The sequence below is a fragment of the Protopterus annectens genome, chromosome 11.part0 (assembly GCF_019279795.1).
Source record: "Protopterus annectens isolate FY-2018-M chromosome 11.part0, PAN1.0, whole genome shotgun sequence".
NCBI classification, from domain to species: domain Eukaryota; kingdom Metazoa; phylum Chordata; order Ceratodontiformes; family Protopteridae; genus Protopterus; species Protopterus annectens.
This window is the reverse complement of record NC_056745.1, coordinates 1514801830-1514821189: the sequence shown is the minus strand read 5'-3', so window position 1 is coordinate 1514821189 and position 19360 is coordinate 1514801830.

Below are 19360 nucleotides of genomic sequence, written 5' to 3'. Positions count from 1 at the left end.
GAGGTTCCATATGGAAGCCTGCTTGAAGCATAAAATAATCCCTAGAGGCCTTAGAATATTAAAAATGCCAACAGAGGGAGAATGACAAGTAGAATTACTCTCACGTTGGCAGCAGTTAAATCTGGAAATAGGATTTAACTACATGCGTTTATTGATTGAGTATGGTGTAAAAGAAGGGGCACAAATCGCAGCAGAGATATATAAAAAGGAGCAGGATTTCTTTATGGTGTATCCGATAGAGCTGGTCAAAGAAAAATTAGATGTCTTGCTGGATTTTGTTAATGTGCATAAGAACAAATTGCTGAGGCAAACGTTCAACACATTAGAGAGAGACATTTGAGATTTTAAGATAGGCCATGCATTTGTATGGCCTAGATTGCATAACCATACTATAGAAGATGATGATTCCACCTTAAAACAGCAGATGACATCAGAAGTGGGGCGGAATGACAGACCATTCATTTTGGTGGAAAATAATCAGTTGAGTGAGGAGGAAAGGCAAGGGGCAAAACGGAAGAAAAATGCACCTCAAGCCGTGCTGATATTGAAGACCACACCTGTGGAAATGAGAGCCAAACCACATACTCACTATCTGAGAGAAAACACCATTTTGCAGCAAGACAATGAACTTTCTATTTTAAATGGGAGAACAGACGAGCAGGTTAAAGTTATACAAGGCCAAGATGAGCATGGCAAGGTTTTTCATACACTTCCTATATGGTTGGAGAAACAGCTCAAGCAATGATGTCGGTCCAGCAGCCGAAAGAAGAGGAAATATTTGCAGGGGTCACCAACGGAGGTGAAACACCAATGAAGGGAAAATCGACAGTGTGGAACATTTCCTCACGGGTGTTGACGAGGGATGAGTATTCCCTTTTAGGTAAGGGTCTTTCGTTCATACCATCACAACCCCTAGAGGTAACACAAACTATATTGGACTAAAAAATGTTTAATAGAAATGTTTTACTAAGGATATTATTTAAAGATGGTGGGGATAAAGTACAGAAAAAAAGTTTTAAAAAACCTAGTGTGTTTATGCCACAAAGTCATCCATTAGTTGAAATGTTTATAAAGCTGTGTGAATATGATGTTTTTAATAAACTGGAACTAGAAAGTAGTCATAATAAGAAGCACAATATTAGTAAACAAGAATCAGTGGTGTTGAGAAAGTTAAAACGAGATGAATCAATAACTATAAAGTCAGCAGATAAGGGAGGGCCAGTGGTAGTAATGGACACTAGCTACTATAACTCAACCATGCAGAATATGTTAGATGAAGAGAATGTATATAAGTTGATAGATGGGAGGGAATTGCACCAGTTAATAACAAATGTGGAAACAATGTTATATGGTAGCCATTTAGAAGGTGTTATAGTTAAACAACTGTATGATTATTTTCAGATGCCTAACTCCCTTATACCAGTTATTAGAGGAATACCTAAGATACATAAAGATCCTGTTAGTCCCCTTTTAAGGCCTATAGTATCAGGAGAAATTGGATTACCGAGCCATTGTCTATTTATGTAGAAAAAATGCTTAGACCCATAGTGGATAATAATGAGAACATTTTAAAGGATTCTAAGCAGTTTCTGTGGGACTAGAAGAGATAGATTTAACAGAAATTCCATTACTTATGGTAACAGTGGATGTTCACTCCCTATTTACCTCAATTCCTAATGAAGAAGGTCTGGAGATGTTATGGGATGGCACGTGTATCCATGTTCAAATAGATTTGATATGTATGTTGAAGGACATAATATTATGTAATAATGTTATGTTGTTTAACCACCAAGTATACTTGCAGAGGGAGGGGGTGACCATGGGCACATCTAGTGCCAACAGTTATGCAAATGTAATAATGACCTTATGGAAGAATGAACAATCTGTTAAAATAACTGAGTGAAATCAGTAATATTTTACAGGAGGTTTGTGGACGACCTCTTTCTGTTATGGAAGGGGGAAGAAACAGCTGGAAAGGTTTTTCCAAACAGTGAACACAAGTACATCATTTTTAAAATTTGACATGCAACACTCAAATTCTACAATTGATTTTCTTGATATGAGCATTTTGAGAGATGATGCAGGGAAATTCCAGACAAGTATATATAGGAAGGAGTGTCATAGAAATACTCTTTTGCATAGAAAAAGCATGCACCCAGGGTATATCTTTGATAATATAGTGAAAGGACAGGCCCTTAGGACCTCAAGGTTAACAACGGATGAGGATAGGTTTAGAGAAGAGCTACTAAGCCTGGATAATAAATTGAGGGAAAGGGGTATGCTAGCAACAAGGTAGCTGATACCTTTAAGGATATGAAGGTGCAAAGGTTGGACAGGGGCAAGCCGTACATTTCAACTAATAGAAATAGGAATGATGTTAAGAGTAAGACGCCCCTAACCAATAAAATGTGGGTACCTATACATTACTGCAGTAATGTGGGGGTGGTAACAGAAACAGTGAGAAAGTTATGGCCTGTACTTAGTCAGGATGAAGAAATAAGAAATATAGTAAGTGACAAACCTAGTTTCCCGTTTAAGAATAAAAGATTTTTGAAGCACCTTTCTTTTTCATCTGATGGCAAGACACCAGGACAAAGGAGGGATAGGAGTGAGGGCCCATACCCATCTGGGGGTAAGACACCAGGACAAAGGAGGGATAGGAATGAGGGCACGTACCCATCTGGGGGCAAGACACCAGGACAAAGGAGGGACAGGAATGAGGGCACATACCCATCTGTGAGTAAGACTCCAGGACAAAGGAGGGATAGGAGTGAGGGCCCATACCCATCTGGGGGTAAGACACCAGGACAAAGGAGGGATAGGAATGAGGGCACGTACCCATCTGGGGGCAAGACACCAGGACAAAGGAGGGACAGGAATGAGGACACATACCCATCTGTGAGTAAGACTCCAGGACAAAGGAGGGATAGAAGTGATGGCACGTCCCCATCTAGGGGTAAGACACCAGGACAAAGGAGGGATAGGAGTGAAGGCACGTACCCATCTGTGAGTAAGAATCCAGGACAAAGGAGGGATAGGAGTGATGGCACGTGCCCATCTGGGGGTAAGACACCAGGACAAAGGAGGGATAGGAGTGATGGCACGTGCCCATCTGGGGGTAAGACACCAGGACAAAGGAGGGATAGGAGTGATGGCACGTGCCCATCTGGGGGTAAGACACCAGGACAAAGGAGGGATAGGAGTGATGGCACGTGCCCATCTGGGGATAAGACACCAGGACAAAGGAGGGATAGGAGTGAAGGGCACGTACCCATGTAAGAATTGTAATCAATGCCAGTCTATATTGGAAAATAATGTTTTTATACATCCAGATTCAGGACAAAGTTATGTGTTTCATGTACTAGCAGATTGTAATAGTGAAAACATTGTTTATTTGGCCAGGTGCAAGGGATGCCCATCCTTTTGTGTAGGTAAAATGAATAGAAAATTAAGGTATCGTATACGTGAGCATGTACAACACATAAGGAAGGGCACTGAAACTAATGCACTGGCAAAACATGTCTTAGCTACAGATCAAACCCATGCTTTTCAGTTTACAGTGATAGAACAAGTTCATGAAAATGAAAGAGGTGGGGATATTAAAAACACCATTGAGACCTCGGAGACACATTGGATAATTAGATTAAGGGCAGACTGGAGAAAAGGGTTGAATGATAGAATTCCAATACAACCCATTTTAAAGAACAGAAGTCTGTTCAAATAAATAGTATGGATTTTTATAGGTAAGTTTTCATAAATGTTTTTTATGTAACAATGAATGTTTTAAGCTATGTTGAATGTTATAATATTATAATAGTATTTATAGGAATGTTTTTATTTTTAGGAATAATGTTAAGGGGCAGATGAGATTATGGAGCATGTGTATATATATATATGTAGTTGCTTGAGCAAATGCAATTTAAAGCATTGAACAGGCAAGGGTTAAACACTTGGAAGCTGGGTTTAATTGAGTAAGCTTGCTTATAGGTTCATGACTGCATGAAGTGGTTTAAAAGAGGGTGTGTTAGAGTAAATAATTATTTATGAAGGTCTGAAGAAGTGGTGTTTGAGACCACAAAAGCGCTAACCATATTCACTGTTTTTAATCAGTTGTTCTACTATTAAACCTGCTTTTGGATATTTCAGCAGAGGTCTGACTTTTTGTTGCTGTTGACTGTTACGCTGGATGGTGCTGTGTGTATAATTATTTTCCTTTTGTTGCAATAAGGATTCAATAAATAGGAAGGTCACCTGAAACACATTATTTAGTTATAAGCACACTTTATTCACATATAAATAAAATTATATATAATGGAGTGCCACGATTATGCTCCAATACCACTTATAAAACAATCAAGTTCAGCACTACTCCGGCAAGAGATGAAATTGTAATAATGCTTAGAAGGGTGCTTAACAATTGTTAAGCATATCCTAAGCATTAGGATCATGTCTGGTGCTAGCCACTAATCTGTGACATTGCTGGCCAACAAATGATAGCAGCAGAATGTGAAGCATCTTTCTTTCAACTTTGTTTCTGCTTGCTGACTTAGAGGATTACAGTTAGTCAAAACAGAACTGTTTCACTTACACACAGAATACATAAAGACAAGTCCTGCTGTCTGTTTGACAGCATTTGTGAAATACAGCCTGGAAAACACTTTCTGTTTTTTTCCCTCTATGTAGTAGTACATGGAGCAGATAAACCTACATGCACTACAAAGAATTATGATCCGGTCTCAGACTGTAACCTTATATTATGTGTTCTAAAAATAGTTGCCTTTGTTCCAGAGGTGAATTTCTTTTGTATCCTTGTCTCGAACAACTAATAAGTAGGTTACGATTGGAGAACCAATCATAATCCTCTGTATTAATGATAGTAGTAATTAAAGTCTTTTCATTTAATTGATTTGCTTTATTCATTTCTGTTAAGCTTCTTGGTTGCATGTGGTGTGTTTTGTGTAGCAAAATGATTATGTGCTTGCCTTTAGCCATGAAGGTGTCAGGTTTGATTCCCAGTAAGATTAAAGTCACACACAGCTCATGTTAGTGAGGAGATAAATATTTATTTGTTTCAGTTTTCCTTAGGGACTCAACTATGGGCAATTAGTTATGTAGGGTGCTATAGAAGTTTTATCATCTCTTTCTCTCCCACCCCTTTTTTATCTTTATCCTCTCTCATACTGTCTTGTGTATCTTCTCCACAGGACATTCATGAGAGGAGGTAATATTTATTGGCTGAGGACCAGGCATTATTTGATGACTTTTATTTTTATTTTTTGGTTTCATATACGCCTTGAAGGCTTTGCAGAACTGCTGGAGAGGGATTAAACATTTTTTATCGGTTCTTGGCTGTTGCTTTTTGATATTTGGTTTTCTTTTCTCACTGTGGTTGTTTATATTATTTGATGACTGGCCTTTTCCATGTCCAGAGCAGGATGAGCATGTTGGTCAAGCTGGTACAAAGAGGACAACTCAACAAATTTCAGATCTGTTGTCGTTAGACAGATCCCCAGTTCTGAAGAAAGCTAGATGGTAGGAAAGAGAGAACACATCAACAGCAGCAGATTATGATCTCTCTGCCTTGGTTCTGGCGAGTATAGAGGTTCAGATAAATTAGTTCAGGATGACTGAGGTTCAAAGCTAACAGGCAGATGAATATTTAGAAGGCTTTATTGATGCTTTTAATTAGTCAAGAATGTCTAAGTTATTTGAAATGGTGTTGGACGGAGGCTTGCCACCTAAGTCGGAAGACACTACAGAAACTGGGAGGGATGATCATGAAGCTTCTGGTCTTCAAAGGAATCATAGAAACTGCAAGGCAACTCAGGCTTGTGACCACTTATTCCTCAGCAGCATCCACACGTAGAACACGCCTCCTTTTTTATGAGGGCCAGGCAAGTCAAGCCAGGGGTGAATTTGTAAACAACCATCCAATCACCCCGTTCCTGTTTGAAGAAGTATAATGTATCATTACTTGATTTGCCACACACGTCTATTCCGGATGTGTGGAAGACACTCCTTAATGAATCTGTCTTGCCACCATGTTTTGTGTATTTGCTAAAGAAAATTTAAATCCCAGTTTCTAATATTTGTGGAACTGTTTGATATGTGGAGATATAGGAGAGCCAGGGCCACTGAGTCCATAATAGCATGGAAGGAAAGGCAAAGGTCCCCCTTCAGTAGCCTAAAAGATACTGAATAACGTGACAGTGCTTCTGTTCTTTCCTGGTAGCTTAGGATTTATAAACCATTGATCTCTTTTGTTAAGAACCTCTGGGGAATTTCAATTTATTTTATATGTCAATTGAGGTACGTCCCAAAGGGGGAACTGGACTCAATAATTGGCCTAATCAATGTTGTATATAAGGGGGCAATGACCATTTTAAGTCTTGGTGATATTCCTGGGGTAATTAGCTGTGCTAATTAAATAGACTTTCCGACTACTGCTGTTACGTGATGATGAAAGGAGAGGACACTGTCAACCCACATTCCAAGGTCTTTAACAAAATTCTCATTTTGGAGTGGATAGCTGTCTATGTCGTATGCTGAGATGGAGGGATTGTTTACAAAATATGACAACAGTGCATGTTTTAGCATTTAATTTGAGTCCATTTTTACTACACTAGGTATTTGCAAGTGTAACTTCTTGTTGAAGGGATTTGGTCTCAGAGAGGGATTTGTCAAAGTCTCCCAAGTTAAAGTCACCTCCAAACTTGGTTAGCCAGAGTTCTTGGTTCAAGATCATGAGAACAGAAAACTAAATGCCCAACAAAAGAGGTCTCAGGTCTGAGCCCTGTAGGACACCACTAGTAACATTCATACTCTCTGATAAGGTACCTGCTACTCACACTGTGTGGATTCTGTCTTTTAGTCAGTTTGCTATCTGGCTTTCTACATAGGGATCTATTTACAATGCAATAAGCTTACTTACTACATTTGCATATGGGATGCTGGTGAATATTTTGGCCAGATCAAAGTACACTGTGTGGACAGCAGGACCACTTTCAACAGTCTATTATCTTTTTGAAGAAGCTTATCTGATTCATTAGAGAGGATCTACTGTTGAAAAAGACAAACTGCTGTGAGTCTAACCTGATGGGATTTTAATATCACAGCTTATCAGGTTACTTACAATATAATTCACACCATTACAAGTTATGCTTGTCATTCTGATGTGCATATAATTCCCAGGGTCAGTGGTGGGGGCATCCTTGTGGCGTGGTATGCAAACCGCAGGTACAAAACCAGTGTCTAAACTTAGGTTAAACAGTTTAAGGACTGTCTCTGCCAGGGCTTGTTTAGTAATGTTTATTTAATAACTAAATATATTGTCATGTTCCATTCAGAAAGTACTTTTATTCTTGAATATATGTTCTTAGTGATGACAGAGGATCTGAGAGATTTGGGGCTAAATGAGATTTGGTTAGTCCTCTCTGGAATAAAATTCAAACAGAATTTATTTGCTGGTATGTTGGCAATCTTTTGTGCTAAAATGAATAAGTTCAGGGCACTTTTGGATATTATTTCTTAGTTTCCTAACATAGCTAAATAAGAATTTATAATTAGCCTTAGCTTCAGGTGCCAACCTAAGTTTATGGGTTGCTTTAATAGAACAAATATTATTTTTCATGTTTTTAGTTAATTTTCTAATGTTATTATTGATATGACAGTCTTTTGGTCTGCTATATACTTCAAGTAGCTTTTTTCTTTTATTGTTTAATTTATTTCTGTTGCTGGACTACAATGGTAGTTTATTTTTAAACTTCCTATCATATTGAGATCTGGTTAGGACTGCCAGTTCTATATATTTATCTAAACAGGCATAGAATTCCTTCATGAAACTAACTGCCATGGCAACATCTGAAGTGATCTGGCTATAAGTGAATTTTGAAACCATAATAGAATTTGATGAGATTAGTACATCTGGAATCCTTGAATTCTCAGATACTTGGTTTCACTGGGTTTAGAGATTTGGAAAGTTAAGGTAAATAGTTTATGATTTGTCTTAATTGGGGAAAGAGATACCTGGTAAACAGTACTTACAAAAGCTAGATTTGTAAGGCCCACATCAGATCTTACAAAACTCACCATTTTTCTAACCACATTTATGATTTAATCACTGGAGATGGTATCCCAAGGTCCAGAAATTAAAGATTTACTGTCTGTATAAGCAGCAGCGGGTAAACATCAGACAAAGAAAAGTAAGATAAAATCATGGGATAATTGGGTATTGGGATTCGTGCTTTTTATGGCCATTATCATTTCGAAGGATCCCTTACAGGCTATGACCTTGTTGAGTCACTTTCTTAATTTAAAAAAAGCACAGTCTTTTTTTTTTTGTTTTTGGGTGGGGGGTGGGGGGTAGCCTGGTTCAGGTACAAGATATTTAGGAGGCCCGAACATCTAATTGGAATGGAAATAATTGTATGGTGATTTTTGGCTGGATGTCATGATTGATAGGCCCTAGTTTCTACCCTAAGGCAAAGATGAACAAGCAGACTTCAAGCTTAAAGCTTGTTGGGCTTTCTGCACATGGTAATCATCCAGGTTTGTGCACACCTGCTCACATTGTGGGGGAGGACACATGTCTACTCAATATTGGTTCAAGGACGGCTCTGCATTAAGTAAGACCAGTGACAGATTAGATGCTAAAAGGGAAATATAACCACAAGCAGAAGCAAAAGGGGCCATCCCTTTATTTGAACTTTTAGAGGATCCAGCTTCTTTCTCACTTTCCAGTAGCAATTTCAGAGGTGAGTACCCTGTCAAACCTGACATCTTAGCTCAATTTCTGAAAGACATTATGGACCAACTAGCCACCTGGGAGCTGTTTCAGGCTTTCACACATGGTTTCCTAGTCAAATCAACTACTGACTCTTATCCTCAGGTTTGTAAAAATCTAAACTATGTAGCAGGTATGGAGTTAGTCTTGAAGACACTTTCAGACAAAGGGATTCATGAAGGAGATTAATGAGTCCATTTACTTTCGCCTTTTGACTCATTTGGTGTCTCCCTCGGTAGGCTTAGTTTCCAAAAAAAAAAGGTTGGTGAATTCCATTTTGATTCCCCACGTTTCTTTACCTTGTGGAGCATTGGTTGACAATGGTATAAATAAAGGGGAAGTTAAAGTCTGTACTCAAAGTAAAGGGGAAGTTAGAGTCTGTACTCATTCCTGGATGATGCAATAGACATAAATTCATCAGTTCGAGTATTCCTGGCTAGCTAAGTTAGATGTAGAATTGACTTCTTGCTTGCTTCTGGTCAGGGGTTAAGATTGGCATTTTTGGACATGTGCTTTGAAGATAATTATCTTTCTGACAAGGCTGTACCCATGGGCTGTTTTGTGGCTTACTTCATTTTAAGAACTGTAACATAGTTGTACAGTGGTGATGGGACCCCTCCCCCATCCAAAGAGCATTCATTGAGATTTGTCAGCAGTTAGGTATCCCTTTGTCTTTTGATAAAAAGGAAAGATGTGCCAAGTCCCTTATATTTTTGAGTTTTGGAGGTAGATACCATTTCTCCTTGTTTTAAATTACTTTAAGAGAAATGGATTGCTTGAACACATATATCAGTTTTATTTTGACAGCTAAAACAAGTGCAGGTCAGAGAGGCAATGGAAATCGTTGGTTTATTAAATTTTGCATGCATGGTGATGCTCCCTGGTGAAACTTTCTCAGGGTTTCTAGCAAATTTACTTCAGAGTTGCTGTTAAAAGCACCACAGACTGTGGGTCATCAGGAGTGTAAAAGCTGATCTTTGCCATTGGTAGATTTTTTAAAAGGATTTTAACGGTCAGTCTTTCTAGCAGGATGACTAAGTTTATGCTGACACCATAGAAGGATCTCTTGGTGTAAGTACCTACATTAATGGGAAATGGTTTCTGCTTCATGGACTACTAATAGGGAGAAAGACATCATCTTCCCTGAGCTTTTGGCAGTCTGGGTGGCTTTGGTCATTTGGAAAATGAACTATAAAACAAAATGGTCAGTTTTCAGTTTTGCATGCAGGCAGTGGTGCAGGTATTTTCAAAAAAAGTTTTCCAGGTCCCTTTGGGTTTGTCATTCATGTCTTCCTGGGTTAGTCATACTTCCTGGGTTAGTCATCAAGATCTTGCTAGGTTAGTCGTCCAGGACTTCCTGGGTTAGTCATACAGGTCTTCATGGGTTAGTCATTCATGTCTTCCTGGATTAGTCATTCATGTCTTCCTGGGTTAGTCATCCAGGTCTTCCTGGGTTAGTCATCCAGGTCTTGTAGGCTAGTCATCCATGTCTTCCTGGGTTAGTCACCCAGGTCTTCCTGGGTTAGTCATCCAGGTCTTGCTAGGTTAGTCATCCAGGTCTTCCTGGATTAGTCACCCAGGTCTTCCTGGGTTAGTCATCCAGGTCTTGCTAGGTTAGTCATCCAGGTCTTCCTGGGTTAGTCATCCAGGTCTTGCTAGGTTAGTCATCCAGGTCTTCCTGGGTTAGTCATCCAGGTCTTCCTGGGTTCAGTCTTTGTTGAGACTATTGGCCATTCATAGTTTGCAGATTAATTTACATTTCTTTGCTGAGCACATCCCAGCAACGGAAATAATCATAGTTCTCAACTGTCCAGAATTTTGAAGAATGTCAAGATTTTTGACCCATATGTTTGAGCTGTGCCTCTTACAATTTGTGTTCTCCTGACAAATCATTGAAGAATGAAATCAGTAAAATAGTGACAGACCTTTGCATTTCAGCCTTCATGTACTTCTCAAAATTCACACTAATGCAAAACCTATTATTCTAGCAACTTTCTAAATTTATAAGAGCAACAGTTACAATCTGTCTCTATTTTTGAGCCTTCATCTCCCTGTTACTTTTGGCTTTGTCAAGATTTCAGTCTACAAGGTTGAGAGGTATGGAGACAATCCATAAACGTTTGAATCCCAGACTTGTTCATGCTGTTTCGGGTTTAGGTTTTGCAGTCGGTGAGTAGTTACACTTAGCTAACAGATACCCATCTATTATCAAAAAAAATGGAACACACATCTTTGACAGAGGGTGTGCAAGGCTGGCCTTAGGCCAATTAAACCAATTTTTCTCAACAGAGCCCAGTGCTCACAAGGGACCCCATACTTCTCAGTTTTTCTTTCAGTGCATTATAGACACACATCTCTCAGCTGTTCAGTATTTTGCAGAAATACTAAATGCCCAACTTTATTATTTATTTATTTTATTTATTTATTTAGTTTACATTTGTTGACTGGGCTAGTCCAACTGGATATATGTCCATTTTCAGTAGAGGCACGGGGAGATAAGCAAAAATAAAAATATTTTATTATAAAATTCATTTGACAGTTACAAAGGATAACTTTTAGCACATCGATACAGTTCTTTTCAATATGACAAAGTACAAATTAAAAACATATGACAAAAGAGTTAATTTCCTATTCCAATCTGGAGTAGGAAATATCATCTGGTTAACGCTCTTCATAAGTAATTTTTGGCTGATTACTTAGCTTGTATTTATCATTTCAGCAGAAATAAATAACTTGGTCTAAGAAGAGAAAGTAGAAAGAATGTAAAAGTGTAACAAACAAGTAATGGTTAGTTGGGGTTGCAACTAGGACATAGCCAGTGTTTTTCTGAGGTATATTTTAAGCTTCTGTCTGAAAACTGATAGGGAGGAAAGTGATGTAAGATCACTAGGAAGTAGATTCCAGTTTTTCCCAACTGTATTTGAGACGAGAAAGTCCCCTGCCATGTTTTTGGATTGGGTTGTACAAACTAGTAGCTTATTAGAAGAGCATAAGGTGTTCAGAATTTTGTAGGGACAGATCAGGGAAGACAGTATTGGAGTCTTATGATTCTGGTAAAGGGTCTTATGGGCAATTGTAAGTTATTTAAAAATTAGCTGATTCTGAAGGTCCAGCCAACCTAGCTGTGATAGATTCTGACAGTGATGGGTTGTGCAGTGGCAAATCTGGCAATGTTATTGTAGAATTTAGCTAGTTTCAGGAGATTATGTTTAGACAGGTTAGTATAGAGAGGCATAAAGAGGTGTAGAGATTAGGTGGAAGTGGGCGATAGTATATCTGGCTAGTGGAGTAAGGTATGGTTTAATCCTGTAGAGGGAACCCATTTTTTTTCTTGACAATTTTTACTGTATTGTTTATATGAGTATCAAAGGAGAGGTGGTTGTCAACAGTTACTCCTAGGAGTTTGGTTGTTATATCAGGAGATATGAGTGTTCCATTTCTAGATGCAATTGAGAAATTAATTTGGGTTCATAGGTTCATAGATTCATAGGTTCATAGGTTCATAAGTTGGTACTAGGCTGTCGGTCCTAGGGCCTATGCAAGCCTAGCCATAACAATTCCCTGGATATTTCTTCCCGCAATATTTACTTCTCTGGACCCCTGTCTAGAAGGGTGAATGACATGATCCCCAGGGTGAATTTCCTATCTCCCATCCAATCATCTAGGTTCCTTTTGAAGAGGGCCAATGAGGCGTTCTGCTTGACATGCATGGGCAGTCTATTCCAGAGTATGGGGAGTCTCTGGGTCAGGAACCTATCCCTCCAACATGTTTTGTTCATTGTAATGACAAGGTTTAGATCCCTGGAGCATGTGGCTCTGAGGAATTGGGATTTCTTTAAGTGGAGCGTGTTCAACAGCTCAGGGTTTGACATGGCCTTGTATGTTAAGCAAAGATCACCTCTGAGTAGACGATATGCCACAGAGTATAGCTGGAGTTTTTTTAGATGGTCAGCATATGGCATCTGTAGACCTGTGATTTTTTTAGTGAGGAATTTCTGTGGCCTTTCCAGATGTTGTAGATGTCTTGTGAGGTACATACCAAATGGGGCATTATACTCTATAATGGGTCTAATGAGGGATGAGTACAGTGGGAAAATGACCTCCTTTTTTCTTGATGAAAATCCGTTAGTGATGAGGTGTGCCACATAGAAGGATTTCCTGACTGTTGTGGCGATGTGGTTATCGAAAGTGAGTCCAGTGTCCACCTGTGTCCCTAAGTCTCTCATCACACTTTCAATGTTTAGTGTCCTGCCAGCTATGTGCTAATTCATGGGTGCATGTTTTTTTTCAAAGGGGATAACGATACATTTCTTGGCATTAAGCTTGAGCCCATGATTCTGGCACCAGGCATCTGTTTCTGTAAGGCCCTTTTGTAGAATATCCACATCATTTCGGGATTCAATAATGGCTCCCAGTTTGCAGTCATCTGTAAACTTTGTTAGCCAGAGTCCCTTAGTGTTGGCCTGTACTTCAGAGAAGTAGATGCCAAACAAGAGTGGTCCCAGGACTGAACCCTGAGGTACTCCACTTGTCACTTGTCTGGAGCTGGATTTGGAGTTGGCTACTTTTACGGTCTGGGTTCTGTCAGTAAGCCAGTTGGCAACCCATCGAGTGATGTAGGGATTTATGCCCAGCTTAGTAAGTTTATCTATGATTGCAGAGTGGGGGATGGTGTCGAAGGCCTTGGCGAGGTCTAGATAGGCTGTGTGGACCACCTTACCCTTGTCCACAACTCTGGAGACTTATTTGAAGAAATCAATCAGATTCAGGAGACAAGATTGGCCCTTCACAAACTCAAACTGGGTGGGGTCCAGTGTCTGAAGGTTGCCAATGTCTTTGTTTATAAGTTCCATGATAATACGTTCCATACCCTTGCAGATCAGGCTTGTCAGACTGATGGGACGGTAGTTCCCGGGATCCAAGGCAGATCCTCCCTTGTGGAGCAGGATAACTGTAGCCTTGTGCCACTCAGTGGGCATGAAGCCTGAGGTGAGGCTATGATTAAACATGACACTTAGGTGGGCTGCCAGTTCATTTTGTAGTTCATGTAGTAGGAGTAGTAGGTAGGTAGTAGGTAGGAGTAAATAGTAAGAGCTTTTTTTTTTAGGATTCAATAGGAGGCAACATTGTAGAAACCATCAAAAATCAGAAGTCGACAAAGCAGCTGAACAAAAAATAAATCAGAAAAACTGCTCAAGGCTGGAAAATACGAAACCACAGACTAGCATAACTTCCACTTTATTCAACGCTTTCGTAAAAAACTTCTTCAGAACCAAAAGAAATGTTACATCAAACATTCACTTAAATACTGCACACAATTAAAATCAATTAATCAATTGCACAGTGTAAAATCGTAATTATAGAGCCCTTTACAAAAAACAAACTCTTCATTCATCAATATGCACTATAGAATGGGCATAATTGAATACATTACAATAACAAACATTATAAAACATATGCTTCACGATCTTTTAAGAAACATTTAGTATTGATGGCTTCATTTAACCCAGGAAAACGATCTGCCTGTAATTTAATTTGCCATCTAGTTTCTCTTTGAGCCAAAAAATTCCTGTAATCACCCCCCCCCCCCCCGTAATCAGGTTCACAGTGTTCCAGGATAGAAAACAACATTTTTTTAAAACCAATACATTCAACACTCTGTCTGTGAAATATTAGTTTTTTTGTCCTTTTTTCTAATATTATACATATGCTCCTTCATTCTAACATTTAATTTTCTAATAGTCATACCAATATAAAATGATGAGCATTTGTCACACACTGCAATATAAACAACTCCTTTTACAACAAAAATTAACAGGGACCCCTATAGTATTAAGTATGTGAGGAAAGTTGAATATAAGGACCTTCTAAAATAAACCTACAAACAGAAAAATCATGACATTTGTGCATACCCCTATTAATGTGCCCCTTCTTAATGCTACATATGCTTCTATCCCTCCCCTTTTCAAATGCTCCTTTCAAACTATGTTCATTCTTATAAACAAACTTTGTTTTCCCCTTAATAGCTGCCATTAAATCAGCATTTCTTTCGAGGATCTTCCAATTATTGTTTATAATATTACATATACCTATATTGTCAACACTCATGTTCATACTGAAACATAAAATTTCAGTATACTTTCCAGAAGAGGTTTTTTACGAAAGCGTTGAATAAAGTGGAAGTTGCGCTAGTCTGTGGTTTCATATTTTCCAGCCTTGAGCAGTTTTTTTTGATTGTAGAAACCATGTTTCAATTATACTAAATAGTAAGGTTTTTGATTGCAGTTCAGATGAGGAACTGGCTGAGCAAATTATTGTTGAGTTGTCTATATATTGTATACAAGTGGCATGCGGAATACCTAGTTATAGATCATTGATGAAGATTGAGAAAAGGAGAGGGCCTAGAATGGAGCCCCAAGGTACACCTAGCGTAACAGGCAGGTGGAAGGATAGGTGATTTTCCCAGAGAACAGCTTGCTGCCTATTGCTGAGGTAGGAATTGAACCATTTTATGGCCTGAGAATCAAGAGAAAGAGATTTGAGAATATTTATTAGCATTGAGTGGTTAACCATGTCAAAAACTTTTGACAGGTCAATAAAGAGAGCAGATGTAAGAATATTATTATTTCTGTTTTTGTTAATGGAGTTAGAGAAGGACAGGAGGGCGGTTGTGGTACTATGGAATGGCCTAAAGCCATGTTGGCAATCAGCAAGTAAGTTATTTTGAATTAGATGGTTTAGTAGTTGTTTCTGAATGCATTTTTCCATTATTTTTGCCAAGGAAGATAGTTGAGCTATAGGACTATAGTTAGAATGTTCATTAGAGTTCCCTCCTTTGTGTATGGGGATAATGTGAGAGATTTTCCAGATTGATGGAATTGTTCCCTCATTTATGGTTCTGTTTACGAGGATGGCTATTGGATAGGCAACAGCTCTAGCTGCTTTCTGCAAGTATTCTGTAGGTAGCTGGTCGGCTGATGGGGTTCAAGGTTTTAGTTTGTGGACGAGTTTACAGATGAAGTGTATTGGGATAGGGTGTATTTGAAATGTGGGGAGAGAGCTAGTAAAGGAGGTAGGAAAGGTTGTATAGCTTCTGTAAATAAGGTATTAAAGTCATTAGCAGCTTGCTTTGGGTTTTCACGTTGACTACCTAGTGGGGTTGGTGTCCTAGTTTGGCCTGGGTAAAGCAGTCTATTGATGCTTGTCCAAAACCTTTGTGGGTTACTCTGGTGTTTTTGTTGCATTTTGTTGTAAAACTGATTTTTTATCTGAGAGAATAGCTTTTTTTGTTTCATTTCTCATTTGTCTAAAAGTTAGGTGATCTAAAGTACCTTTGGTAGTTCTCCACCTGGTCCAGGCTTTGTTTCTGAGTAGCATTTTTTTGTCTGGTGTCTTTAGAGAGCCAGAAGGCTGGTTTAGCCCTAATTCTTATAGTACATTTTGGAGCATGCTGGTCTAGGATGGTTAAGAATTTTGTGTTAAAGTATTTAACAGCCTCTTCTATTGAGAGGCTTTTTAAGGAGGACCAATTACATGCCCTAAGTTTAGTTTGGAATAGTTCAGGGATGAAGTCCTTATTGGACCTTATTGTCCTATTTGTGGCTGTAAGGGGAATATTGGTCTTTTTTATTAGGTAGGTTAACGAGTGGTCACTGATATTGTCTGGGAAATGATTACTGTATAAGTATGGTGGTGTTTATTTATGAGAATCCAATCTAAGATAGTTTCTTTTATGTTTAGTTTATTAATTCAGTTTGGGGAGGAAATGATTTGTGAAAAGCCATGCAGGTTAATATGGGAAGTGGGATGTTCAGCACTGATACACTTCCAGTCAATATTGAAATCCCCAAGGATAATAGTTTCTTGTGGGAAGTATGGTGACAGGGAGCTAAGGATATCCTCGAGTATACTGATATTATTACCAGGAGGTAAGTAGATACAGATGATGTATATGGATTTACTAGAATTTAGCTGAAGTTTGGAAGCAAGGATTTCTTCGTTGATTTTTGGGGGTGGTGTATAGTCCAAGGAGGTAACTTGTAGGCTGTTTTTGAAAAGGATTGCTACTCCCCCACCCTTCCTATTTTTGCGGTCAGCCCTTATAATGTTGTATCCAGGTGGGATGATTTCAATATCTAAGGTATAAGGTTTTAGCCATGTCTCTGTTAGGCAAAGTATGTCAAAAGATTGCACATCCAATAGAGCATGGAGGTGTGCAAGTTTGTTATTAACGCTGCGTATATTGAGTTGTGCAATTTATAGTGAGTTAGTGAGTGTAGTAGGGGTAGATGAGATAGAGGGAGTAGGGAGTAGATAATAAATAATAGCCTGCCAAGAAATACAAATTTTAATCTTTCTTGAGGGGAGGCAGGTCCTCTGCCTTGCAACTTTAAATAAAGTATTTTTTTTGTTATGTGCAAAACAGCCGATAAGCCAAGATGGTGAGAACCAGGATAAGAGTCACTCAGGCACTCATGGGAGACTAATTGTCAAAAAAAAAAAAACGTGCACTTTGCAAGTAACAAGTGCAAAGTAGAAGACAACTGACTAGTGGTCACTTGCATTGGGCTTCTGTCGGGTGGTTAATTATTGTAATTTGTTTTGGATAATGACAACCCCACAACTGTGTCAGATTCAGGATTTTCACTTTCTTATGTACTGTGGATAAGGATTGTGGGGCATACCTTTCAACTTCATTGTTAAATAAATGTAGACAAAGCCAAAAGAATGGGGAAAGACCCAAAATTAGGCACACTTTTTAGAATATTCCTCTTATTTCACTTAAGAAGTTAATATAATGTGGAGGCTGTTCTTCAACATTCACTTTCTGGATGATAAGGAGTATGACAATTTTATGAAGAACAGGGCTTATGTAAAACAGAATCATGAACATGTTGCAAAAGCAGAGGCAGTTGAGAAAAGTGGTACGGGGAGAGAACAGGAAGTGGTATGGAGAGAGAACAGGAAATGGTACAGGTAGAGAACAGGAAGTGGTACTGGGAGAGAACAGGAAAACAGAAAGTGGTACTGATAGAGAACAGTAAGTGGTACAGAGAGAGAACAGGAGGCTGGTTTGGGTCAAGTTTGTGGGTATGGAGAATGAGACAGAAGGAAGGAAGAAAATGTGCACAGTTTTTTTTTTTTTTTTTTTGTGGTGGTGAGGTAGACATGCAGTATTCCCTGGTATAATTGACATATCTTTGCAAACACTTGTCTTTTCAGTTTATCATGATCATGAGCTGCTATTGTGTCAGTAACAAACACAAAGTCTTAGGTACAACTTATTTCTTCCTTGATAGAAAAAAAAAAAACAGTAAACTGGAATTTCATTCTTTGTTTATTATTTTTGTTCAGGCCATCAATGGATGAAAAGGAGAAAAACACTAAAATGTACTTCAAAGTATTTATGATTCCATGACTTTCTGGGGGGCCCAGTGGCCTCTAATCCCCCAACATCATTTGATTATTTCCTTCAAAGTTATTTATTTGTAGCACCGGTCAGTTAGAGTGTGTTACAAATGCAGAAAAAATGCTGAAGAGTAAGAGTGTCATCACAGTTTAAAAAGGTTGTCAAAAAACTCTAAAATGCTTCTCAGAACATCTAGAACCCCATGGCTTACCATGTTTTATTTATTTTTTATAAGCAATCATTTATCTTATTTTGTTGAGTCACAAGGTAGGTGTCATGCAGTGCAGTTTGTGCTCTTTATGAATTCCAAGTTTCGTAGTTATAGTTGTGACAGAAACAAAAAGTAATGAATTATAATGTTGCAAATAAATAATACTTTGTTTAAAACAGAGTAATAATATATTTATGAATGATACCTGACATAATATAATCTTAAATCTAGGAGCTGTCCGGGCCAGGTTTGCAGGAGGAATGAAGATGGGAATGCTCAAATTGGGCCTCACAGTTACTAGGCTGGCTCAGAGGGCATGATTCATTCAGTTTTAACTTTTCATCAGTTTTACAAAGCTAATTATTTTAGGATAAGTTATGCCCTTAAATAAATTACTTCTCCATTTACTGTATGCTAAGTTTTCCATTTCTGTAAAAAAGAAGATTTTTGCAACAATTATAGTTATTGCTATGACTGATGCATTGCATTCTTGTTGTTTAAGGCCAGAAAGTCAGGGAAACAGGATGTTCAGCTTGCTATCCTAGAAAGTGATTTCTGAGTGCCTTCTTTCCTTTTTTTTGTTCCCCCCCCCCAGTATTTCTTGGGCAAGTTGACTTTTGAAGAGGTTGGGAATGAGTGGTCTTTCACTGCTGTATCTGCTCATTTAGCACTTTGGCTAAGGGGGGGGGGGGCAGTCTCAGCATGCAACTAGGGTTGATGGAGGACAACCTGGACTACAATTGGTGGTGTGTCATGCTACCTGGTTGTCGGAGCTGTTCGTTTGCTTCAGTTACCATTCCTTCTTGTGAACTATTACATATCATGATGGTAATGAAAAGTTGAACTTATGACAATTTTAGATGCTTGCTTGCTTTAATAAACTGGTTGCAGTATCCATTTGTATCATGATACTATTACAAAGACTGCAAATTAGGCACAATGGGGCAATGGAACAGAT